Source organism: Mustela putorius, unplaced genomic scaffold (assembly GCF_011764305.1).
Source record: "Mustela putorius furo isolate JIRA1106 unplaced genomic scaffold, ASM1176430v1.1 tig00000460_pilon_pilon_pilon, whole genome shotgun sequence".
NCBI classification, from domain to species: domain Eukaryota; kingdom Metazoa; phylum Chordata; class Mammalia; order Carnivora; family Mustelidae; genus Mustela; species Mustela putorius.
This window is the reverse complement of record NW_025421389.1, coordinates 8,790,845-8,818,747: the sequence shown is the minus strand read 5'-3', so window position 1 is coordinate 8,818,747 and position 27,903 is coordinate 8,790,845. Positions and strand designations below refer to the sequence as shown.

Sequence of the window (27,903 nt, the reverse complement as noted above, 5' to 3'; positions counted from 1 at the left end):
AATATTTGAGTATGTTAATATTGTGATAACACAACCAAAGGAACATCACGATAGGGGGATTGTGTGTTCAATAATTTCAAAAAATTTTCTAAAGAGTATCATTCTTAGCCTCTGGCAAGCTTCCCATCCTGTGTGCACACTGTAGTCATGCAGGTAGCTGAAGAGTGGGTTGTGTAATATATAATGGAGCTAAATTTTGAGATAAGTTTAAATATAGAGATTAAATGTGTATCACATGTGGTAACTGTTCAGTTAAGGGGATTATATTATCCAAGTGATTTATCGCTTTAGACAAATTACTCTGTGTGTTGAGCTTGATAAAATTCCACGCACATGTGTGAATCTAGAATGGGAAGCGGAAGCATCTTCATACTACAAACCCCAGAACTCCTCATTCTGGGCCCATGTGGCTTTGCTTTGTATCCATCGGAAAATCCTTTCTTTCTTTCTTTTATTTATTTTTTTCTTTTGTGTTGCTTAATGGTTTCCTTTTCTCTTCCATTTCATAAACTGCTTTATATAGCTCATGTCCCCGTAGCTCTAGGATAATTTATTATTTAATTATGTCAGCATTACATAATTCTTCAGCTTCAGCCTTCAATGTTTCTATTGTTGTTAATGTAACTGCTATAGAGGCAAGTAAGTTTTATTTATTGTTTCCATTGAGGAGCAATAATTATATAACTCTGCAATTCTGCAACTATTATTCCTATTTGTTTAATTACATAACTATAATGATATTAAACCTCTAAAACATTTGGTGATAGATTTATGCAGAAGATGCTGGGAGACAGCAATAATAATGATTTATCAGAGTAATAATAAAACTAAATAATAGTATTAATATTAATATTAATGACAATAATGGTAATAAGCAGCAACATTATCATTTGCTCTTTTCTTCATGCTGTATTTGGTCTCTTTAATGGGTTCCTTCCCAAACCTCTGTGGTTAATTAGCTATATAACATTTGGTACTCAGCAGTGGGTACAACCTCATTTCCAGACTTTACCTGGCAAGGCTGTGCTTTATGGAATACCAGATGGAACGGGGCTGTTCTGTCCTTTTTTATAAAGCTTGGAGTGAACAGATTTCTTTCTTCCCTGAATTACCTGGGGACCTTTCGTAGACAGGCTACTTGGTGCTGAGAGACACAGATGTTGCAGAATCCTGGGAACCTGAGGTGTGTTTGGGATTCAGGTGTGTGCTGTGGATGTGCCGTTTTGGTGGAAAGAGCATGGGGCTTGGAAAGAGACCGATCTGACTTGAATTCCGGCTCTGCCACTAACTAGTGACCTTGAGCAAGTTCACTATCTCTTTTGGGCCACACTTCCCTCATACTAAAAATGAGGATAACAATATCTACACAGCAAGACTGTGTGTGAATGAAATAAAATAATGGGTGCAGATGACTAGGTCTGTGGTTGATGCCTATGGTTAGCTCTTGTTTTGGAGCAATAAGTCAAATGAGATCAGGAGGGAGAATCTGCCTCCAAGCTGCTTCTTATTACGAATCACCTTGTTCTTGCCTTCTCGACTCATGGCCAGGAGCTCCCTCCTTCCCAGAGCCCCCCAAAGTCACCAAAACAGTTGCAGAGGTAACATGAAGCCAGTGATCACTGCACACCCTCTTCCTTTCCTGTGTTATTTAGTTAATCATCTCAGCCACCCTAAAAGGTAAGGATGATTATTTATTTCTGAGTTGAGAAAATCAAGACACAGAGAAGTTAAGAAATGTGCTGAAGTCCTCCCAGCCCATTGGTAGTGAGCTCAGCCAGAGAATGTCCACAGCAGGTGTTCTTAGCGACATTCTACATTCCTTCCAGGTGCATAACCAGCAGCTGCAGAAAGAAGCAGCCCTGGGAGCACCTCTTCCCTCTGGGGAACCAACTATCTCTTTCCCCTCTTCCACCTCTCGGGTGCATTTTCTGTAGAGTAGTGTATCTAATCATGTGAAAATGCAAATCAGTGACATAATTGCTACTTTTAGATCCTCCAATGGCTTTCCATGCCTCTCAGCCTCTTCCTAGGGCCTACATCTGAATATCTCTATGATCTGACCTTGTCTCTTGCTATTCTCCATCATCCGGCAGGTCCCAGACCTTCCCTGACTGCGCCGGTCTCCACCTTTGTTTCTCTTGGGGAATTACACTCAAGTTGCCTATGCCTGGAATGCTATCATCTCATCCTATAAATCTCCACTTATATAGCATTTCCCCAAAAAGCCTTACTTAAATTAACTTGGGCCGCCCCATATCTTCCTATTCATTAACAAGCATCTTATATGTTTCATGTGCAGTTATATACTATGTAGGTACTATCCCTGAAGTTATTTTATTTTTCTGATCATTTGGGTTCTGCAGCATGTCTTCCACTCAAGTGTAAACTTCATGAAGCTGGGCACTAGATCTGGCGTGTTCACAGTCCTACCCCTGGCACAAAGCTCAGGACCTGCGACTCAGTAAGCATTTGCTTATGGGAAGAATGACTGTCTGTCTTTGTGTGGCCATACATGCCGTTGGGGTTTAAAGTAAGTTCGTGTGTAATGGGAAGAACAGGAAATTGTATTTTCTCATGAGGAGTATTAGTTAACATCCAAGATGTAATATGGCACCTATCTTAAAAGTTTAGACGTGGATGAGAGTATGTTTGGGAGCCAGAAGTTGGGAGCATATTAGGACAATAATGTGGTCAGTCAGGGGATGAGTATGTCAAGGAAAAGGCTGTTGAATCAGACACACTTGAGTGGGCATGGAGAGAGTTCTCCTTTGTTCCATAAATGTGAGGAAAGCCAGGGTTATTGTTCCAAACTAACATTTGACTGGGGCTCTGGGAATAACTATACTTCCAAGGGGCACATGGCAGGCTCCCATTCTGCCAAGGGTACCTCTTGTTTGTACACTTACCACCAAAGAAATCAGACAAGTTAAACTTGATTATTCCCTCTATCCTCCAATTATTATTTTATTGAAGCATTTTCCTTCCTTGGCTTACATATGTGTGTGATCTTAAAAATACAAGTTGCTTATGTATAGCAGCTTTCTCCTTTCCATTAACTATTTCCTTTTTCAGTCAGAATGCTTTCCATTCCTACACTCACATTTCAGTCACTGCCACATGAAAAACAGGGAGCATTAATATTCAGATCCAGCCCCCTCTCTCCCCTTCCTCATTCACATTTTTTTTTCCTCAATTCACCAATCATGGGGATATTCCTCTCCCTTTTTCCCAGTGGATTTACCATAACACTGTTTTCCTCAATAGTCATCCCCTTTATTCTATTTTTAAATTATTTACTAATGTGATTAAATAGAAATCACTGGTATGTGTTTTCTTTTCTGCTGAGAGCTACAGGCAAGGCAGTAAATAATATGCAAGGGTTAACAATTCAAACTCTAGAATCAATTGGTCTGGGCTCCTAATCTCTCTTCAAGGGTAAATTACTTACCTTTTGGGGGACCTTGGTTCCTTCACCTCCAAAGGGAATTCAATAATCTGACCTCACGGGATTATTGTAAGAAATAAATAAGGTCAGGGGCGCCTGGGTGGCTCAGTGGGTTAAGCCGCTGCCTTCGGCTCAGGTCATGATCTCAGGGTCCTGGGATCGAGTCCCGCATCGCTCTCTGCTCAGCAGGGAGCCTGCTTCCCTCTCTCTCTCTCTCTCTGCCTGCCTCTCCATCTACTTGTGATTTCTCTCTGTCAAATTAATAAATAAAATCTTAAAAAAAAAAAAAAGAAAGAAAGAAGGTCATCCAAATAAAGTGCTTAGTAATTCCTGAATGCATGAACTACTACTACTACTACAACTACTACTACTTCTACTATTATTATTATTACTATTATTATTTATAGTTGCATCAAAAGCATTTATGGTTCTAATAGCACCAGGAGAGAGTAAATCATTATTCCCAATCTATGGGACCAAGACCCTTAGGTCAGTGGGGACTAAATAATATGACCTAGATATTTTTGTATTATTTTTGAAAGTTTGAAGTTTTTTTTAATGTTTAATAATATAGCTCATTTAAGTGCTACTGATTTCATCAAATAAATGCAAATATTCACAGAGGAGGTGGAGGGTCTTGATAAGGTTTTGATATCTCAAAAAGCTGTTAAACATTGGTATACGTTGCCAAGTACAAAGACCGGGCATATATCACATTCTCTACGCAGTTTCTATGAGAGCAACACATAATTAAGCATTTTATAGCAACTTTTCTATTGCAGATCTCACATAAATCATATCTTAAGTTTCCCAGATTTAACATTTCACAGCCATCTCTGAATCCCCTATACTTTTTCCCCCATCCCATCAGTTCATATTTTATTCTCCAATGATTTGATATTTTTAGTTTTTTAAGGTGAAAAGTCTTCTACTGGAACTATTCTTTCAATTAGGAAGAAAAGCACTCCAACCCTCTTCAAGCTTTATGCCTCTGTGAAAATGCTAGCAGGGAAACTCTAGTGTAAAAACAAGACAAGGAAGGAGGCAAGAAAGAAGGAAATTAAGGAACAAAGAAGAAAAATAAGTGTTCATCAGTAACTAGATTCTGGCATCTCTAAGGCATTTACTATTTCCTTTTTTTTTTCTGGGAGATCAAAATATGTTGAGTTCATTAATTATAGACATTTGGATAATGCTTTCCAGTAGGGCCTCTACAACTCTGCCTGTGGAGCAAATTTTACTGGTTCTTTTTTTTTTTTTTTTTTTTTTAACAAATGAGGCAACAGAAATTCAGAACATTGGTGAGTAGTAACAATGCTCAAGGTGACAGCCAGTGACTAGAATCAAGGCCATGGGTTACACAATGCTGTGTTCTTGCTACCTGTTCATGGGGAAAGGGGGGAATCAATCACATCTCTCTGCTTTGCATATTCTGAACCACTTGAGAAATATGCCAAGAAGTCAGATGTCCATCCAGTCTAGGTAAACTAGCAATCTGACCTTGGCCTCTCATTAACTAACGGGCTGTTCCCGGCATGGTGGAGGCAGATAATGCATCCTGGTGCACCAGTCCCAACAGAGCACACATACTTGGAAGTTTCCCAGGCTGACCAGTCAGATAGATCTCTCCACCCCTCGGGGGAAGAGCCAGTGGGGAGGGTATTACAGAAATATCCACTATGTTTCCTTATAGAAGTAAGAAGATAAAAAAAGATCCAAATAGTCCACATTGCTATTTTGTTTATTCATTTGTTTTTAATTAAATCATTTACCAGTTAGCCAGTCAACAGATTGGTCTCCCCCCCACCCCCGACAGGGGAGACCACATGACCAGGCTGAGCAGGCTCAGACTTCTGTTTCCCTCCTCCTTTTCTACTAGACGAGGAGAACTCAGGTCATTACAGTTGAAAGAAAGATAAAGGGATGTATCTGTAGGCCCAGCTCATCTGTGGAGATGTGATGTGGTCAACACAGCAGGGGCTCTCTTCCAACAGCCGCAAAAGCACTGAGTTCCAAATGATAAAACACTGTCTCAGGCTTCCAAGGACAGTCAATGCAGCTTTCTCTGCATGAGTTCTTAGGCAAGTCTCATCAGAATTAAGTGTTTACCTTGTAGGCTCCAGGGTTGTGGCCACTTCTGAGCCCTGGCTTTATTGGTCATGAGATTTCCTTTGTAAGAAATGTCTGCTAAATTAAGTCAATAGCCTGTGGGTGGAAATAATAACTTTCACACACAGAAATCTCAAAATTCTGAGCTTCATGAAACTGAATTGGAGCTTCCTGAAGTCTCCTGTTCATTGTTTCTTTTCCAGTGCTTTGCCATTGATCCCTGGGACGATTGGGAACACTGGCCCTTCACAACTTTGCTCTGCAACCTCACGGTCAGTATTATGAGTATCACTGCCTGCTGCCTCATATTCCTCAGCCAATGTTTCTTGAGTCAGGATTAGGTCAAAAAGGACTGTCATTGAAGAGGCACCATCTGTGGCTGTGCCTATACTCAAAGTCCATAGCTTTTTGTAGGTGATACAGTTCTTTTTGCTGTTGTTCTGAGTTCTGGACTTTGGGTTTTGTGGATGCTTAGATTGGGATGATGCTTCCTTTCACATTTCTTATAGACCCGGTGACTCACATAAAGAGGTCCTCTAAAGCACGTCCCAAGCAAAACAGGGCCACCACTCTGAATAAACTGGAAAAATCCACCACCTCCAGCTGTAAAGCTTATAGAACAAGGCTGGTTGTAAAAATGTAGTTTTATAATAAAAGGCATCTTCAGAATTCTCAAAATTCTGGATCTATCTCACTGTAAAGCTTTTATCAATTATGTTACTGTTGTTTATGAACACAGGAAAATGCAGTTTGGTCTTCATGTGATTCTGTAAGCATACTGCTGGAGGTGAAAGACTCAGGTTCAAGCTTTGAGCAGCGTCCATTAAGCAGATGACAAGATTAGAAATGGAGATACCAAGATGCCAAGGCGTCCATCATGATTGCCCCAGGCTAAGACTATAGTCCTCCCAGGTATATGCATCAGCACTGACTGGGGCATGTTCTGGGCCGTTTATCATCTTCATCATTCAATTAACCTTGATAGCAGTTAACCTGAAGTTATTTGGCCTCCTTTGGTTCCAAGTCCATACTCTTTCATAATTTTTGTTATTCAGTCAGAAATATCAGTATTTTCAAGAAGGGGGACTCCTTATTCTGCTGGACTCATGTGGTGGGCAACCTGAGCTCTGCAGGTGCCCCGAGGAGCTTTTCTATGAAGGTGATTATCCCAGATGCAGCCATCGTCAGCACCATCTGCACACACCCTTGTGAGGAGAGGTGTTCTTCCTTGCTCTAAGCTTGGGCACTGCCATCTTCCCTCCAGCCCCACTTCTGCCCTGTGGAAGTGCCTTAAAACTTAGACTGGGAGAGAATATGGACCCTGATCCCTGCATTTCTAAGTGTCATGATGTGTCTCCTTGATTTTAAGACTACCAGAAGAAATTTGATAATTCTGTTGGTGGTGGTGTAAAATAGTGCATGCTTTATTGAAAAGCCTGGGGTGAAACATGAGGGCTGAAATGTACATATTGCCAGGTCTCTTCCACATTCTCCTGGAAACTATCTTTTTCTTCCCATTCTCTCCTTCCTATGCCATTTCCAAATCCATTTCTCATAATCTTTCCACAAACCAGCCCCAAGTTTTGTTGTTGTTTGTTTATATATTATTTTATTACAGACATTTAATTTAACAGAAGGTATTAATGTCTACTAGATTTTTGGTATCATGCTAGTTGTTGGTGATACTGATTTGGAAAGAGCATGGTCTCTGCTCCAGGGCAGTGTGTGTGTGTGTGTGTGTGTGTAAAATACCCATATATAATAATATATGTATCAATTAAAATATAATAATATATGTATTATATACTTATATATAGCACATCTATACAATAATTTATAGTTGTGAATATATAATATATTAAAACATTATTTATATCCTAGCCATAATATATATAGTTATTATACCCCATCTTGACAGTTTAGAGAGCATGGTAAGCAGGATTCTGAGATGACCCCCACATTTCTCCACCCAACTGTGTATACACTGAGTATATTCTCTTCCCCTTAAGAGTGGATGAGGTCAGTAAATATAATGGGTACTACCCCTGTGATTAGGTTATTAATCCATTGACTTTGAATTAATCAAAATGGAGATTATTCTGGATGAGATTGATCTAATCAGGGCAGTTCCATCAAGATAAGGTGGAGTATCAAAGAGAGAGGGCCCTCCTGCTGGCTCACCTGGAAGAAAGCAGCCTAAGAAGGAATCACAGGACTGCAATCATGGCCCGAAACCCAAGGACAGACTCTAGGACCTGAAAGTGATCCCTAGCTGATATCCAAGAAGAAAATAAGACTCAGTCTTTCAGTCAGTCACACGGTAACAATTCTCCCAGTGATCTGAGAAATCTTGAAAGTGATCATTCCTTAATTGAGTCTGTAGATGCCAATATGGCCTGCTGACTCCCCAACTTCGGCATTGTAAGATCCTGAGGAGATCACCCAGCTAAAACATAAGGACTCCTGACCAATGGAAACCATGAGATAATACATTTGTGTTGTTTTAGGTGCCAATTTTGTGGAAATTTGTTCTGCAACAAGAGAAAACTTACACATGGTAATTATATCTAAGGAGGGTATAGTTATCTCTACCTGGGAAGGGGTGGGCACATTATAGAGAAGAGATGATAGTTGATATGGGACTAAAGGAGAAGTAGAGGTTTGCCAGACAAAGGGGAGTGATATATATTGTTGTGATATCATCCAAGATATGTTTTCAGAAGAGCAGGTACCCTTATATATTTAAAGCGTGGGTTGCTGGGTGCCTTGGGGGCTCAGTTGGTTAAGCATCTGCCTTCAGCTCAGGTCATGATCCTGGGGTCCTGGGATCAAGCCCTGCATCAGGCACCCTTCTCAGTGGAAAGTCTGCTTCTCCCTCTCATGCCCCCACTTCTCTCAAACAAATAAAATCTTAAAAACAATAAAGGGTGGGCTGCCTATACTCATTTTAGTTCTTTCTTCACACAGTCATTTCACAATGCTATTTATGCATGTTTCCATGGGTAAAGTAGTGGAGTGACCTTCCCCTTAGCTTCCCAAATCATTGATGTCTCACATGTATGCTGTTGTCCAGCATTTCCTATATCCCTTTCCTTGGCATTGGTCTCATATCAATGTATTTTTTAAAAATGAGAAATGTGTTGTAAATGCATGCAGCAAATGGTTGAGTGTACATCTTTACCTTGTCTCCAGAGATTTTACTCTTCTTTGTGACTCTCCATTTTCATATGGCTAATGTGTTACCTCAAACTTATAACCTTAGCAATGCAAAGTCACCCACTGTCTTGTCAAATACGATCAAATACTATGTATTTATCCAAGAGTGGTATAACCTGATTGTGTTCCACCTTCAGTATGCCTTCCTTCTTCATTTCAGGTGAGTAAGTGCTGTGTGATCTTCCTCCCTTTTATTACATGGTTTTGGTTCTCGTGTATCATTCTGTCAGGGATCACTCCTGGACTCACCACACAATTCCCGCAAGTGTGTTAAAGCCTGGACTCAATAGTGCTAAGAACCTCCAATTCCTGACATCTCCTGTCGTGCCATTTTTAAACAAAATAGTCAATAGCCATGGTGTCATTGACTTTAATTTCTTCCATTTTTCCAAAATTGCTCTGAAGGCTTCCACCAGGCTTGGAGTACTTAATCGTCAGTGAATTCTTCATAAGTGTCAGTGGGAGACCCAATGGTTCCAAGAGCTTTCCTTTATCTCAGTAACTTTTATTAAGCTTCTTACCCCTCAGGCACTGATTTTTGCCCCTTACAACCTCAATTTCTTCTTCTGCAGCAGCATCTTAGGGAGGATACTAATGTGCTTCTTCATTTCTTTCTTCTCCCCATTTCTGTCTCCCCTTGGGGACGTCCATTCTTATCACTCACACTAACCCTTGACTTTTCACACAACTATACACACTTTCTTAAGGAGCTGGAGAATTCATTTTCAAAAGTCACTGAATTTTTTTTTTTCACAAGAATACACATTTCCCCACCTTCTGCTCTCTGAAATAGTCTTTTCCTCTTTGTATCACTCTAGCTAGACCAATAGAGTATTTACTTGCTGCAGATGAATTCATGGCATGCAGGATAAGAGAAGAGGTCTTATTTTTGGCTCCAAATATAATTTTCCATCTCTGTTTTGGGTAATTGTGTGGTCGCCAAGAATTGTACCAAGTTGTTTTTTTTTCTGTCACTCACCATTAGGGGCATTCCTCAGAGCTGTTCTTGTGGTTTCCAGGAATGCATTAAACTTAAGGTGAAGATAATTTTGCCTCAGCATCCAGTATGAGTGTATCATTAATGATCTGAGTGCTGTTGTGGGCTACTTCCTTCCTAGAATGCCTGTGGCTTTTAGAGCAGACTCAGATTTCAAAACTGCTCAGCCTTCTAGATAGATCCTGTGGTGACTCAGGAGAAAATGAGTATGTGTGTCCCTTTCCCTTTCTCTCCCTCTCACCTACCTGCCAATTCACAAGGCTTAGCAATGTACACCTCTCTTGGAGTTTTGTTTTTCTGGAAGTTAGAAATAGTAACTCCAAAGGTACAGTCTTTTCCCATTTGCTGTTGTCCTCACCGTGGCTTCCATTTCAGTGTCCCTGGATTGTAGCTCAGCACAAGGCTCCTATAGATTAGCTCTAAAGCTAATCTATGCTTTATACAACACAGTCAGCTTCATCCTAGGGGGGGAAAAAGTGGAAACACTTTGCACAGGACCTATCCCCTGAAAATATTAGATAAGGAGCATTATTGCTCAACTGCGGTTGGCATCTTTATTTATTAGTTCACTTGGTTTATGGTTTAATATCTGGGTGTTTTTTGCTGTGTACAGCACTTGCTTAACAAGGAGAAAGATCACGTGTTTCCTCCCTGGAGGTGAGCTTCTCCGCCAGGCAAAGATGAAATGAAATTTTGGTGATTTTTAGACAGCAAGAATCAACAAAACTGAAAAGGTTGTTTTTTTTTTAAATTTTTTTTTTTTTAAATTTTCCTTACTCAATAAATCCCCAAAGGAAAACATTTGCCCCCATGATTTCCCTCTTCCCTCCACTGACACCACCGGAAAGTATGAATTTAGGGTATATCTCTTCCAGATACCCATTCTGATCATCTCTTCCCTCCCCAAAGAATTGTTATTAGGTAACACTTGGTACAAGGTACACACTGCAGCTCTGTCTAACTTAGAGACACCCTGAAGAGAATTATATTTATTGTCCTTTTTCCTCTAAGAGCTTTGAATTTAGGATATGCAGGAATACAGGAACTTCAGTCAACACAATGCCTATAGCAAAATGAAGGCTCTGTGTCGGATAAGCAAGGGTGATGTGAACTTGATATTGAGCCAGTATGAGTTTTGATGGGAGTTATATATAATAAGTCTCTACTGGGGGCTATGTTACTAAGGGCAGAGTATGTGCTCTGAGACACTCAATATGTTTTCAGCCAATTCCATGGGTTAGAAATCACAAGAAAAAAGTTCCTTTCTAGAGCAATCGTGGTGTCTTCTTTATTTCTCCACTCTGCCCCTCTCTATCAAGGCGGGTACCTCAACGCTATAGACAATAGCAGGTTTGTGTGGAAACCCACTCTTAATCTGGTCTCAGCCCCAGACCCCCGTCCCTTTATTTAATTGAGAAATTTTAATGGGCATTTGAGGCTCAAAGGTTTTTAAAGTCTTATTTTACATTGTTTGTCCTCTAGAAGCAGTTTCAAACCTGTTTGACTCCAAATTTCTGATACTTTCATTCTGTTTCTTTCTGTCTACAAACTAGCTCACTCTTTCTTGAAATACCTTGCCAAACACAGCAAGGGAAGATCAACATATGCTGGCATTCTGGCTCATTCCAATCACTTTCCCGAGATGCACAGGCTCATAGACACTTGGTCGGCCTTCCACGCTAACAAGGGTGACAGTTTTACCAAATGTTTCACTACAGCAAGCAGGGACTTCCAGCTTGCTAGATTTGTGTCCTCACTGCCTACCACAAAACTGCTAAGTTCCTGTCACATAGTTTAGATTTTTTTTTTTTTTTTTTTTTTACATAGCAGCATCTACTTCAAGGCCTTGATTTCTGTATTGTTTCAGGTAATGCTAGCTGTTGCATCAAGCAAATCCCCACATTTTAATGGCATAACAAAATGAAAGTTATTTTTCCTTCATATCAATTCCAATGCAGAGGTGTTCCTGGGTCATGAAAAGGTAGCTTTCTGCCACATAATGACGTAGGGATCTAGGTTCCTTCTGTCCTGTGACTCCACTGTCTCTGGGGCTCCAAGTCTTCAGCCTCCAGCCAGTAAAGGAGGGAATAGGTAGGGGGGGTTGTGGATTAGCCTTAGAAATGGTGCGTATTACTTGCATTCCAGTTCCATTTTGCTGGAACTCAGCAAACGCCTGCAGTGATGTGTGAGGAGACTGGAAATGTGGTCTCCATCTGGGCAGCCATGTCCTGGCGACAATAGTATGGTAGGAAAGGTCAAATCACAAACATTTGGTAGCAAAAGCTACTTCTGCCTTACATGGAGAAAGGTTTTAGAAGAAATTAAATTCTGTTGAGGGAAAATAAACATTCATTAAACTTATGTGTATATTACATTATATATATATTTAAGTATATGTACGTGTATACTTATGTATATAAGTATTATATTGATATCATATATTGTAGTATATATATGTTATATATATATATATATATATATATATACACACATATGTGTAACATTTTCAACAATACCCTCTAGAGGTAGGGTTAAAGAACTTGGTTTGGGAAGACTTAAAACCAACGAGAAACATGGCTTCATGAACAAAACACACACAAACAAACACAACACTGTAAATGAAGATATTTTCATGAACAATATGATTCTAATTCATCTTCATGATACAGGGGCTATTTCTTTTCTTTTTTTTAGGTTTTGAAATACAAACCATGAATTCCCATACTTGATTTTTTTTATGACCAAATTCTTTCTCAAATGCAATTCTGGTGTTAGTCTTCACTGAAGCACATAGTATGAAATTCTTCTCTTGTGCCTACCATTCTTAGGAGGAGTTTGAAGTAGATGTCTGCTCTACACAGTGTGTTCTCCAGCTCTGTGTTCTTGCTTCAAATTATGGCATTTAAGAAAAAGCAAAAAAAAAAAAAAAACCCAAAAAACAAAAGAAGCAAACAAAAAACCCACAAAACTTTAATCTCATTTTTGCAAAAACAGTTTGCAAAAGTGTTGTTTGTAATACTGTGAGTTCGCTCTAATTTCCTGGCAAATTGACATGCTCAGATGTTATAGGTGCTACCAGATTCCTTGGTGCTTCAGGAATTTTTACTTTGTGTTAGTGTAATGACAAAGTTTATCTATAGTATATGACTGTGAATGCTCCCGCATGCACTTCCATTAATAGAAACACCATCATTTTTATATTAATCATAAAGGGAATTGATAATTGCCTATGGGAGTTTTTACCTATGAGCAAAACTGTTTGACCCAATTATGTTTTCATGGTGATGGATGAATATATTGAATTATGATAAATAGATCATTGGCGGATTTCAGGGGAAGAGAAGAACCGTCCCAGAGGAATAAGCCATGAGTGAGCAAGTGCTAAAAAATTTAAAAACTGATAATACTGTCATTACATCACCTGTCACAGCTAGGAAGTTTAATCCCATTCAATGCAGGAGATGAGAAGGTAAACCCGGTGTGTTCAGTAACATTAAGCACCTGTCATTCAAATCCCATGATCCACATGGATTTGTAGGAAAGCTACAGACACCCTCTACGAAGAGCTAAAATCTGCAGTGCTAGCTAGTGACTGGCTTTCCAGAAGGTTAAACTGAAGCTAATGCAGCTGGCTCCATGCATCCTTACGCTCTGAAAAAGAGATAAGCTGCCAGTCTTACTTCAAAAGCCATCAGCTACATTCTTTTAAACTTGAAGTTTAAGATTCTAATTTAGAGTTGATAAAGTTGAGCAAGAAATTTAAGAGTGACTGATCAGACTTAATTCCTCAGAGAAGTCCCTTTTTATACACTTAACTATTCAAAGGCTGAGGGGTGGTTTGTTTACAATGGCTTGGAATAGAAGGCAATTCGAAGGTAGAAGAAAGATCATTTGGCAGTAGTCAGGAATGCTGTTTCTACCACAAATTTCAAGGTCTTTAAGATTTATATTCATTTATAAAATCAAGAATTCAACCACATATTAAAAAAATCCAGTACTAGCATACATTGATAGTAAACTCCTATCTTAATTTTATATATACAATTTTATATATTTTATCCTCCTCTTCAATACCAGCTTCCTTTCCCATTTCCCCAAGCTTGTCATGAGCACCTCAAGTTTTGTAGTCAACTAATGTGGTAGGGAGAATTCAAAGATGGCTTTCCAGATTCCCACCCTCTGGTGTACATGCCTGTGCAACCCTCCATCTTTGAATGAGGGCAGAACCTATGACTGTCTCTTATTGCTCCCTTGGTTAGAGTATGCTACATAGCAAATTTGATGACATTGCATTTTATCAGTCTTCATCATAGAAGACAAGAGAGGGATCAGAATTCAGACAGAAGTGTTGCTGTTGGCCTGTAAGAAAGCAAACAGCATTGTTGTGAATGGCCCAGGAGGGCTATGTGCCAAAGATCCAGTCAGCATCTAAGAACTGATAACTAGCAAGAACATGGGTGCTCCTACAGTACAGGAGATGCATTCTGCCATAGCCAATGAGCTCAGAAGAGAACTCAGAGCCTTAGTTAAGGTCACAGCCCCGCCGGACACCATGATTTCAGCCTAGGCAGATTATGCCAAGTCTGTGATAATATCTTACGCATCAATAGACAGTTACTACAACTATAAATAAACTTTCAAGTTGTTCCATTTATTCTTCTATTTCATTTTAGATTCATTCTTATAAAACCCATTTATTTAGAATTTGAAAGATGAGAGATGGTGTGCTAGAGAGCAGTGATACCACAATCTCTCCCTTTATAATATTACAGACTAGGAAAGAAACTAGGTATACAAACAAAATCTGTTGAGAATGGATCACATTCTTAACACATAGTGCCCTAGGAGTTGCACGTACTGGCACAGCCAGGCACGAAGAGCAGTCAATAAGTAAAATAAATCTTCCCATGGGATGGAGGGATCAGAGAAAGATTCTGTTATAAAATTCAACTTGAGGTAAGTGTTAAAGAGGAATAGATGGTCTTCAGGTGGAAATGGGAGAGAAAGCATTCTGAGCAGAAAAGGTCTATGATGAATCACACAGAGAGATTTTTCTAGGCTCTTTAAAGAGTTAAGTAAGTGAAAAGGATAGGGCTGAAGTGGAGGAGGGAGAAATGAAGGTGAGTCTAGAGAGACGTCTGAACAGAAGACATCTTACAGATGTGCAACCAAAAGTGGTCCTATGGGTGGGAGCCTGGGTCACACCCAGAAACTTGCTAAAATTGAAGAATCTTTGGCCCCACCTACAGGTACCAAACCAGAATCTGTGCTTTAACCACATTCTCAGGTGATTCAGAGATCATGGTTTAGAGCCTCTTGATGCTGTTGAGTCTGGACACTATCTTTTAGATAAAGGGAAGATCTTGAAATGTTTTAAGGTGGGTATTAACGCAATCAGGCCTACCTTTTAGAAACAACAATAACACCATTAGAAGGATGGGAAATATGGTGAAAGACACATGTGACAGAAGGTAGAGGAACCAGTTAGAACATTATTCTAGCACTCCAGGCAGGAGAACAAAGCAGGGGCAGTGAATACAGAGAGGAGTAGACAAATAAAACAGATTTTAAGAGGACAGAATATCTGGAATTTGAACAACAGACTGTGGACACTAAGTTGTTTAAAATGAACCTCAATGTGGCTAATACAACTATGCAGGCAAAGTGGTCATTTTAAATTGTGGGAAATACAGGAGAAAGGATGAGTTTTATTTTGAACGTCTGAGCTTGAGATACTTGTGGGACTGAATTAAAGATGTTTTGTAGGAAGTGGGTAGGATAGATGTGTCTCTAGGATCACGGAAAATTCTGGATCACTTCTAAGTCACTAGAAAAGTCAGGGTTGTTACTTTGCTTGTCAGGGACTTGTGGGATATATCTGAAGTTATGAGTGAATGAGTGATTTCTGTTCAAATGTTTTCCTCTCAAGTTTTTAAAGACATTGGGATCAAGATTTCTACCAGCACTTGATTTTTCCCTCTTCCACTTTATTAAAATAATACTTAGAAAATACACATATAGAATATATACATTATACACAGTACATACTTCATACATCCAGTATTAAAAGTTTTAGAATGAGTTAAGCACATGTGGCAGCCTAGTAGATTTTAATACGAGGAATCCAACTGCTCCTAGGAGGAAAATGATGCTGGCCAGGAGGAAAATCCACCTCTCCATCAATTTTTATATAACTTTTCCTCCATGGATAAATACAAAGAATGAAGTAATAACCATATGAGACTTGTGAAAAGATTTGGTAGAGTCTTTGTTGTACTTACAAGATGAATGTGATTATACCCAAGATATAAGGGAGGAAACGCAATTAAAAAAAAAAAAAACTTACACTACAGAAAACAGAAAACAACTTTAGAGAATATCTTATATATAATTTCCATAAAGGCAAAAAAAAAAAAAAAGAATTCACTAGCTCTGTGGAAAAGGCAATAAAATAGAAGATGATGTAACAGCAGATTGAGTTAAAAAGAGAGTTCCATTATATCAAGAAATATTTAAGGAAAGTAAAATTCAAGAGAAGGAGTATAGGACAGAAATAGCAATCTAAAATTTAATCAGTGATGCAGAGAACACATTTGGGAATGTTTTATTTCACTTCAAAATTAAAAGATGAAGAACAGAGAAATGAAAGAATTAAAGCAAAGATAATAATTCTTACCTAAGGAGAATTTGTGTCCTATAAGAAAATACCATACCAATTGAGAACAAGATATATACAAAACCTAATCATTTCCTAAGCTACATCAATATTTTAATTTGAGGAAATAGCATATTTAGGAAAACCAGTTGAGATAAATGAAAAAAAGAACATAATGATACATGAAGCCAATTTAAATATGTTATATTATGTGTTAATTTATAGATGTTAAATGCTTGGCAATGTAACAAATGCTTAATAAGATTATGTTGAATTAATTAATAAAATATTACAAGAAACAAACATCATGAAGTTAATAGTGAGGCTTCTAGAATATTGCTTCTGGCCATGAAAGATTAATTGGCATCAGAATTTTCTCCTGCTGTAAAAACTAGAAACATAATGTATGAATCAATGTTTTAAGACAATTGGACAACAATCAGTGACGACTATGATCCCTGAATAAATGAAAACAGATGAGGTAAACTCTATGATCCTCCCAGCTTTCAGCCAAGAAGTACTTTCTGGAAGCAAATCATTCTTACTGAGTTTAATCCGTAGAGATCAGTGTTCAGTGCACCGATCTGATTGAGGAGATAGGGAGGAGGAACGTCACATGGAGAAAAAGAGCTATGGAAATCAACACAAGAGTCTCCATGACTTCACTGGTGAATACTAAAGGGCACATGTGTAGAGTGAACATGCATGCAGCTGGGATAAGAGCTAAAAGGGATTTATAAGTTGGATAATTCTTAGAGCTCAGAAAGAACTAGGAGATAATTTGAGTTCTGACCTGCTAGAGTGGACAGATTTTACTGGACATGTGCGGCATTCAATGCAGAGAACAGATGGAAAACAATACAGAAAATAAATGAAGCCAAAAGTTTTTCTTTAAAAATCAAGAAAATTAATTATTTATTTTAAAGAGATTTTTATTCATGAGAAGACTGGTCCATACAATATAAAGAAGACAACAACCAAAACAAAGATGAAAGAGATTATATTATATACATATATACATAAACATATGTATATATATATATATATATATATACAGCTATATATATATATATACACACACACACACAGCTCCTACAGATTTCAAATGGATAGTAAGGGTTTATAATAAAAATTATGCTAATAAATTTGACAACTTAGATGAAATGGAAAAATTCCTTGAAAAAACAAAAATTACCAAAACTGTCACAGGGATAAGTAGCCATCTGGGTGGCTCAGCTGGCTACTGACACTCTTGATTCTGGCTTGGTCATGATTTCAGGGTCATAAGATCAAGCCCTGAGTCAGGCTCTGCATTCGGCAGGGAGTCTGCTTGGATTCTCTCTCTCTCTCTCCCCCATCCCTTCTCCTGTTCCCTTACTTGCTCTCTCTTTCAAATAAAGACATAAGTCTGAAGAAAAAAGAATAAGTAGAAAATCTGAACAGTCCTATATACAAAAAAATTAAATGTATAGTTTCATCTTCCCACAGAGAAAACTCAAGGCCTACTGACTTCACTGGTTAATTACATTAAGTAGTTAAGGAGGAAATGATACCAAACCTATAGAGAGAATTTCAGGGAATAGAGAAGTAAGAAATTTAATAAGGCCAGCATTTCACTGATAATAGAAATAAAGAAATTACAAGATAAAGAGAAACCTATAAACCAAACCTATAAACCAAAATCATATATAGACACAAAAGTCCTTGACAACAAATGAAGAAATTGAACCCAGAAATGAAAATATTAATTCATTATGACCTGCGGATTTTAACACTGCCTAGAAGTGCAAGATTGTTTTAACATTTGAAAATTAGTGTAACTCCTCATAAAAACAAAATAAAGGACAAAAATGTCAATAGATGCAGAAAAAAGCACTTGATAAAATTCAACATCTATTCATGATAAAAGCTCTCAGTAAACTAAGTCAAGAAGGTAACTTTCTCAAACTGACAGTGGGATTCCACAGAAAGCCTATAGCTACCATCATAGTGGGAAGGAATAACGTTATCCCATAAAACTGAGAACAAGGAAAGAATGTCTGCTCTCACTACTGTTTGTTTTTTTTTTCTTTTTGAGCTGAAGGTCCTACCTAGAGTAATGATATAAGAAAAAGAATAAAATTTATACAGTTGTATAAATTCACTGTATAAATTTATACAGTTGTCTAAATTCACCATTGACATGATTATACAATTAGAAAATATGAAAGAATCCATAAAAAAACTAGTGCTAATGTGAAATTAGCAAAGTTGTATGATACACGAAAAAATCCATTCATACTTTATACCCTGCACCAAAAAACTCACAGTGAATCATAAATCTAAATGTAAGAGTAGAAACTATAAAATTTCTAGGAACAAAAGAGGAGGAAATATTTGTGACCTTGGGATACATAAATATTCCCTAGATCTGGAACAGAAAGTACAAGTCAAAAAGGGAAAAATTATTAAATTGAACTTCATCAAATTGAAATATTTACTGTTTGTAAGGGTAAGACAATGGCAAGACAAGTCACAAATTAGAAGAAAAATATATATATAATGCATATATATATAACAAATGACTTGTATCCATAATCTATAAACCAATCTTACATCTCAATAGTAAGAGGTCAAATAATTTCTTTAATGGGCAACATATTTAAGCAAATCCTTCACAAAAGAAGATTTATGAAATGCCAATGAAAAGTGCCATGAAAAAATATTCAACGTCAAGCAAGTCATTAAGCAAATGCAAACTAAAATCACAGTGAATGTCACTCCCCACCTTCTAGAAAGGATGTAATTCTAATGGATTGAAAAATGACATTTTTCATGATGTGAGAATAGGTAGGACTCTTGTTTATTGATGGTAAGAATGTAAAATTGTGTAGTCACTTTAGAAAACAATTTGACAGTTTCTCATAAAAATTAAACAAATACTTCTTATATGACCTACCAATCCCTAAGCATTTACCTGAGATAAATAGATATGTGTCCACACAAAGACTTGTACACAAAAGTTCAGGGCAGCATTATTCATAATAGTCCCAAACTGGTAATAATCTAATTATCCATCAGAAAGTGAATGGACAAAAATTTGTATTACAGTCACATGTTGGAATTCTGTTGAATAATGACAAGAAAACATTGTTACATTAAAGAGAACATATAGATCCTAAAAAGCACTATTCCAAGACAAAGAAGCTAGACATAAAAGACAACACACTATATAGCTCAAATCATATGAAGTTCCAGAATGGGCAAAACCAAGCTATAGTGAGAAAAAGGAAAGCTGACTTGCCTGGCGTCAGGTTCAGAAGGAAAGTGAGAGAGAGTTGGTGACATACACTGGTAAAAGATAAGAGCTAAGATGAGGAAGTTGTAGAAACGTTCTAAAGCATGACTGTGGAGGTAGTTACATGAGTGTATATAATTGTCAAGACTCATTGAACTGTGCACTTTAAATGATCCCATTTTATTATTTGCAAAATATATCTAATTAAAGTTGATTTAAAAGTGAATTTACAAATGGTTTAAAATTTCTCTTTTTGGTCTTTCTGTATTTTCCAAATTCTCTCTTCAAATTCATTTATTAATATTTTTCATTAAAATAAACTAAGTAAAAGATTATTTTCCCACTTTCATTGTATATGCAGTACCTGTATAATTACTCTGCAAGCAACCTAGTCAGCTCTACCAGATATAATCAGGACCTCCCAAAACTAGCCCTTACTTACTGCATATATACATATGTAGATTTTCTTTATCCAAAGACATACTGGATTCATCATTAAAAACAAAGACAAAAACTGAAGATGATCCACCTTTGCATCAGAATCAAGATTCCCAATTTTCTTCATAATACATGCTGGACCTGATCTGAGCAGTCCTCTCGTCTTGTTATTTAAGAGTCTGGGCAGTGGCAGGTGGGGTACAGGCAAGCCAAACACTTAACAGACTAAAAGCACCTGAAATGCAGCGAGGCTAATGCTAGATCAAAACCGAAAACGAAGATTATATGAATTTTAACAAGTGAAACATAGTGTGAAATGAGAGGGAGATAAAAACAGACCAGAAATAGTCTCAAAAATGAGACAGTTGATTCATCTAGATGCCCAGGAAAGCTAATTTTACAATTGAGCCTTTGGCAACTAAGGCTAACAAAGAAATTATGTTGTATTACTTAATTATCCTTTTTCACTGAAAGAAAGCATGCTGATGTTCTGATAGAAAATGTGTTCCTGGAGCAGAACTCAAGACAGAATTTATTATGGGGACAATGAACTTTTGGTCATGAGGTAAATGGTATCGTCAAGAGAATTTTTAAAAAATCAGCAACTCTGCACAAAAACACTGTCCTCATGCCCAAGAGGGCAGAGGAGGTGGTACTAAGATGAACACCTGATAAAGATGGTAAATTCGGGACACAAGCTTAAAGCATTTCTTTCCGATCACCTAACTTAATACAGTGGTAGTAGCCTAGGAGAAAATGAAGGGAAAAAAGTAGTTCGTTCATATGTTTATTAAATAGTTTTCTATAAATTTCAACCATATTAGGAGAGCCTCTGGTTGAGGCCAGGGATGAGACAACAAATGAGTGAATCTTCTAACAAGTACCTGTAGTGAGGGCATCCTGTGTTGCTGTGATGGCCATATGCTTTCCTCACCAGATGGGAAAGAAGATGTCGTTCTGCTGTGAACGCTGAGGAGACAGACAGAAGGCTATTGCACTTTAGAACAGGTGGGGACAGCAGGATTTCTTTCAGGTAGAGCCAGCATTTTCTTCAGGGAAGAGTTTTCTGTCTCCTAAACTGCTTAAGCAGGTGTTGGTTTAGACCTCAAAGTTTTACACGTGGATAAAATGGCTTTAGCTTTAAAAATTTCAAGACAAGTCTTACAGCTGACCTCCTTGTCCATCAAAGGAACTCATTGTTAACACTGGGGAATATCTGTCTTTTAGTCACATTGCATCTTGATGGTCTTGCCAAAATGAGGAAGCTACAAGGTGAGTTGAAAACTTCACCTGTGCATTGGGGTTATGTATGTTTTAACATATCTATGCTAATGAATGTCTTGCAAATGTAGCATTTGCAATTTTTGTAAAAGTGTTTCTGAGACATTCAGGTTCAAATTCTTCTTGAGAGTATACCTGGCTAAAATCAAAGAGTGGCTGGAGGAAGTTAGCAATTTTATTTAGCATTATTTAATATCCTAGTTGATTACTGAGCACCACCACCAAGACACCAACAAGATCAAGGAATAGTAATAAGCACTGTAGGGAATTTTTAACAAAACAAGTAAAACGTTTTTAAAGAGCTTGAAATATACGAGGACAGGATTGATTTTTTAGACTTATTTAAATATGAAAAGAGAACTAGATAATATGTAAAGGACCAGTTCCAACTGATAACATTTAAATTAGAGATTGCACCTGCAGTGGGTTATTTAATCATTAACACTGGTTAACAATACAGTTCAGATAAAAGACTAAAGAGACATTTGTAGGGTACAGTCTGTTGGCCAAACTATTCCTGTCCATTGAGTTTAAAGGCAAGTTTAATGAATGCTGCCAATAGACTGAACTTTGCTGTGTGTTCCTTTTATTTTTTTAAAGATTTACTTATTTATGAGAGAGAGCGCTCGCAAGCGAGCAGCGGTGAGGAGGGGAGGGGCAGAGGGAGAAGGAGAGAGGGAATCCCAAGCAAACTCCCCACTAAGTGCAGAGCCCCACACAGGTCTCAGTCTCATAAACTTGAGATCATGACCTGAGCCAAAATCAAGTCAGACACTTAACCCACTGAGCCATCCAGGTACCCGTGTGTGTGTGTGTGTGTGTGTGTGTGTGTGTGTGTGTGTTTTAAATGAGAAGGAATTATATAAATACATAATTCTATATTAATTATAAGTATATAATTCTATTTAGTTATATAAACTCTGGATTTCTGTAAATATCATATATATCATTATGTAAACAATAGCATTACTAAATCTGTACTTTATTTTCTTTGTCTTTGATAGCTAAAGCCAAATCTCTGATTAATCACAGAATCCATTGTCATTAAGGCGGAGAGATTATTTTTTAGAGATCCTGAATTGAAACAACTCCCAACCAATTCTAATTTATGGTAATCTCTTGATTCTATTTCAGTTTTAAAGATGACTTTGTTTTTTATTTTTATTTTTTTAGAGAGGGGTGGGGGCAGAGGGAGAGGGAGAGAGAATCTCTCTCTTTAAAAAGAAAAAATATTTATTTTATTTATTTGGCCAGAGAGAGAGATTGAGCACAAGCAGAGGGAGAAACAGGATTCCTGCCAAGCAAGGAGCCCAATGTGGGACTCAGTACCAAAGCTCTGGGATTATGACCCAAGCCAAAGGCCTATGCTTAAACAACTGAGCCACCCAGATGTCCCAAGAGGGAGAATCTTAAGCAGGCTTCACACACAGACCAGAACCAGTCACTATGAACACTCAGTCTCACAACTCTGAGATCATGACCTGAGCTGAAATCAAGTCAGGAGCTTAACTGACTGAGCCACCCAAGAGATGCTATTTCAGTTTTATGTAAGTTCTCCCACCCCTGGGATAAAGTCATCCTTTCTTAGAGTTAATTGCTCCATTCTGATATTAACATTTTAATGAGATATTTGATATGTAAGTATGGAATATATTTATAGTATTTTTATTAGGTCTTCTGTACATTTACTACTAGATTTGTAAGATAAATTTGTAAATTTTATTTTTTCTATGGCCCAGAATATTCCAAATATCATCAGAATTTAAAGGTGAACCCATCTGGTCTCAACTCCTATTAAAAATGGCAGATATGGGGCACCTGGGTGGCTCAATCAGTTAAGCATCCTTCTCAGGTCATGGGGACTCCATCCTGAGCTCAGAACCTGCTTAAGATTCTTTCTCTCCCTTTCCCTCTGTCCCTCCCACCACCTGCTCAAACTTTCTGTCTCAGATAGATAGGTAGATAGATAGATGGATGCAACAGATCTTTGGTTTGTCTGAGGTTTCTACTTTTTTTTTTTTAATTTTATTTTTTTTAATTAAAAAATATTTTTATTTATTTGGCAGAGAGAGAGAGAGAGAAAGAGATCACAAGTAGACAGAGAGACGGGCAAAGAAAGAGGGGAAAGCAGGCTCCTTACGGAGCAGAGAGCCTGATGTAGGGCTCAATCCCAGATCCTGAGATCATGACCTGGGCCAAAGGCAGAGGCTTAACCCACTGAGGCACCCAGGCGACCCTCTAATTTTTTTTTAAAGATTTTATTTATTTACTTATTTGAAAGGGAGAGGGAGCCGGGATGAGGAGAGGAAGTGGGGCAAGCAGACTCCATGCTGAGCATAGAGCCCAGTGAGTGCAGAGCCCAAAGTGGGTCTCAATCCCAGAGCTCTGAAATCATGACCCAGCTGAAATCAAAGGTTGATATCCAGGATCTATAATGAACTTCTCAAACTCAACACACACAAAACAGACAAGCTTATCAAAAAATGGGCAGAAGCTATGAACCGACACTTCTCCAATCAAGACATACAAATGGCTATCAGACACATGAAAAAATGTTCATCATCACTAGCCATCAGGGAGATTCAAATTAAAACCACATTGAGATATCACCTTACACCAGTTAGAATGGCCAAAATCAACAAGACAGGAAACAACATGTGTTGGAGGGGATGTGGAGAAAGGGGAACCCTCTTACACTGTTGGTAGGAATGCAAGTTGGTGCAGCCTCTTTGGAGAACAGTGTGGAGATTCCTCAAGAAATTAAAAATAGAACTTCCCTATGACCCTGCAATTGCACTCCTGGGTATTTACCCCAAAGATACAGATGTAGTGAAAAGAAGGGCCATCTGTACCCCAATGTTTATAGCAGCAAGGCCACAGTCACCAAACTGTGGAAAGAACCAAGATGCCCTTCAACGGACGAATGGATAAGGAAGATGTGGTCCATATACACTATGGAGTATTATGCCTCCATCAGAAAGGATGAATACCCAACTTTTGTAGCAACATGGACAGGACTGGAGGAGATTATGCTGAGTGAAATAAGTCCAGCAGAGAGAGTCAATTATCATATGGTTTCACTTATTTGTGGAGTATAACAAATAACATTGAGGACATGGGGAGTTAGAGAGGAGAAGGGAGTTGGGGGAAGTTGAAAGGGGAGGTGAACCATGAGAGACTATGGACTCTAAAAAACAATCTGAGGGGTTTGAATTGACAGGTGGGTGGGAGGTTGGGGTACCAGGTGGTGGGTATTATAGAGGGTATAAATTGCATGGAGCATTGGGTGTGGTGAAAAAATAATGAATACTGTTATGCCAAAAATAAATAAAAAATAAATTAAAAAAAAAAAGAGTCAGATACTAAACTGACTGAGCCGCCCAGGCATCTCTGGGGTTTCTACTTCTAAGATGAATTTTTATAAATTTGCATTTTGCTGTTGCCCTTGAGTTTCAGTTAGTATTTCTTAAAATGTTTTAATCTGTATGGAGTCAGTATTTATTTTTCTCTTTTCTTATCTTCTCTCCTAATTGTATCTGTACTTGATTCCTATTTTCTTAATCAGGCTCACAAAAGACTTCAATGAACTGGATTTTGGATTTTTTCCCTTTTCTTTTGTATTTGTTTGTTTCATTTTAATTAATTCTTGATTGACTCTGTGTTAAGCCCTTCTTTCTAGGTTTGTTTGCTTGTTTGATTTTTCTTTTTCTAATTTCTTAAGGTGAGTATTCAGTTCATCCATTTTTATCATCTTAATTAGCAATAAAGACAATTAAGTTACAATAATTTTTTTCTTGTATTCCATAGGCTTAATATGAAGTATTTTAATTTAATTTTCTTCTTTGACAACTTATTTTTTTTTAATTTTTTATTTTTTTATAAACATGTATTTTTATCCCCAGGGGTACAGGTCCGTGAATCACCAGGTTTACACACTTCACAGCACTCACCAAAGCACATACCCTCACCAATGTCCATAACCCCACCCCCCCTTCTCCCAACTCCCCTCCCCCCAGCAACCCTCAGTTTGTTTTGTAAGATTAAGAGTCACTTATGGTTTGTCTCCCTCCCAATCCCATCTTGTTTCATTGATTCTTCTCCTACCCACTTCTTCTTTGACAACTTCTAATTCCCTTTTCTGACACAAAGATGAGATGAGATCTATTTCTTATTTTCTAAGTAAAGATTTTGCAACATGAATTTATTATTTTTTAATATGAGGAATTTTGGTCAGAGAACATTGTCTATAAAATCTTTAATTTTTAAAAAATATTTAAGTTTCTTTGTATCCCAGGACAAAAATCTTAAACTATCCCTTTTATATACATAAATTAATGCTATTTAAATATACCATATAATAATGAAATATTATATCTGAAACTAGTTTTATTGACTATATTCTTTTTTTTTATTGACTATATTCTTAAGTTCTTCTAACTTCTTATCATTGTTTTTGTCCACTAAAGATGCCAAATTCTAAGAAAGTTGCATTACTCTTTCCTATTGTAACTATTTTGTGGGGGTGGGTATTTATTTATTTGACAGAGAGAGAGATTGAGAGAGCACAACCAGGGAGCAGCAGGCAGGGGAGAGGGAGAAGCAGTCTCTTCACTGAGCAAGGAGCCTGATGTGGGGCTTGATCCCAGGACCCTGGGGTCATGATCTGAGCTGAAGGCAGACACTTAACCAACTGAGTAACCCAGTCACACCCACCCCCATAACTAATTTTATCACATTCTTGAATTTGGATAGTTTTGTGGGGTTTTTGAATATTTTGTTTTATATAACTGACTGTATCTTGCATAGTATATATAGATTGATATCTATTACATCTAAATCACTCTTCATTCTATGGTTCCCCACTTTGTTGTTTTTTTTTTTTTTTTTTAGAAATTCCATTCTATATTATTGATGCTTATAATCTTTTCTGCTGACACATCAGACATATTTTCCCCTATTATTTGAAAGCAGTGTAAAATATAGTGAACAACACAAGGTTTAGGGACACCAACACCCAAAATATAAATTATGATTCCCCAAAAATGTAATGACTGTTGACCAGAGGCCTTCTGATAACCTAAACAGTCAACTAACACATATTTTGTATGCTATCTGTATTCTATACTATATTCTTACAACAAAGTAAGCTAGAGAAAAGGAAATATTAAGAAAGTCATAAGATAAAGAAAATAAATTCACAGTGCTGTGTTGTAAAAAAAAACAAACAACAACAACAACAAAAAAAAGTAAGTGGACCCAACCATTTCAAACCTGTGTTGTTCAAGGGTCAACTGTATAATCTCCCCATTAAAATTGACTTTCATCTATAAAAATTCTGTTTTCTATTAATTTAAATCTCCAAAGCCCTCCCCACTTAGAAATAGGAAGATTTTCTTCCTCCTCCCCATTACTTCACATCAAATATTTGATATTTTTTAGCCTACTTCTCCCAATTTCTTTTCCCCCCACCTGAAGATCCAGGTTTTGATGCAGCATTCTGGAAAATTTTTAGCATTTCTTTTTAAATGCATGCCTTCCTTTACAAGGGTGGGTTTAAATATGTTCTTGGGCAAGCTCTTCTTACCCATTTTGGGAGAAACACAGGCAGGTGCTCATTTCTCAACTCTGAGAAAGGAAACCTCTTGTCCTCCCCACGTTATAGCCTCTATTCTGCCTCATCCCTTCTTTGCTCTGAGTTGTTCTTGAGTAATTCCTTCAGATGGGCTATATGCATGAAGTTGTTTCTGAATTATTGCCTAGTCTCCATATCTTTCTTTCGCTCTGACAGGTGAATGAAATCCTGACTGAGCATAGGATTCAAATACTACAGTCATTTCTCAGTCATCTGGGGTGTTATGTCATTGTCTTCCAGCTTCATCTGGGGTGTTATGTCATTGTCTTCCAGCATTGAGTTCAATGCCAGCTTGATTCTTTCTCTTCTGTAAGCACTTGATCCATTAGGAGTTTATAAGATTATATATTTACATAGAATTCTGGAATTTTATTGCAATATGTTGAAGTGTGTACTTTACTTATTGATCTAATCTGGACTAGAAGAAACCATTTAATATTCAGATTCAGGTCTATCCTCTGTTCCCCCAAATTTTCTTCTGTTATTTGTTCAGATTATGCATCTCTCTTCTTAGTTGTTTTCCCCCATATTAAACAATTACTTATTTGTATATTAAACTCCTGTGTCTCCTCTAATGATTACTATCTCTTTATCCTTTTAATATAGGATATTATATAATATCCTATATTAAATAACTTAAATCCTATATATAATATAGGATATTAGCTTTAAGCTAATACTTTGCCTCTGACATTCCAGGCAACTAATCTGGGTCTCAACAGTGGCATTTTCTCTTTCTATTCAACTATGGAATTTTGGGGTTGATTCATTATGCAAATGTTTTTATTGGAGAAATAATAACATGCTGCATTTGAATCTCTCTTTCTATTTCTCTCTCTCTCTCTCTAAGAGA

General features: G+C 37.5%; 1 protein-coding gene across 5 annotated transcripts in view; it reads left to right on the top strand.

The window, feature by feature from the left end:
• NTM (neurotrimin) overlaps nt 1-27,903 on the top strand; it is a 948,645-nt gene that overhangs the window by 373,034 nt on the left and 547,708 nt on the right. For 2 of the 5 annotated variants that reach the window (XM_004763937.3, XM_013062162.2), the window contains exon 2: nt 5,758-5,826. The exons of 2 other annotated variants lie outside the window; for them this stretch is intronic. The gene's annotated coding sequence lies outside the window, so the exon portion shown is untranslated. Of the gene's footprint in view, nt 1-2,442; nt 2,462-5,757; nt 5,827-27,903 lie in introns of those variants that run through there. One more of the 5 variants, XM_045080342.1, reaches the window with a different exon arrangement.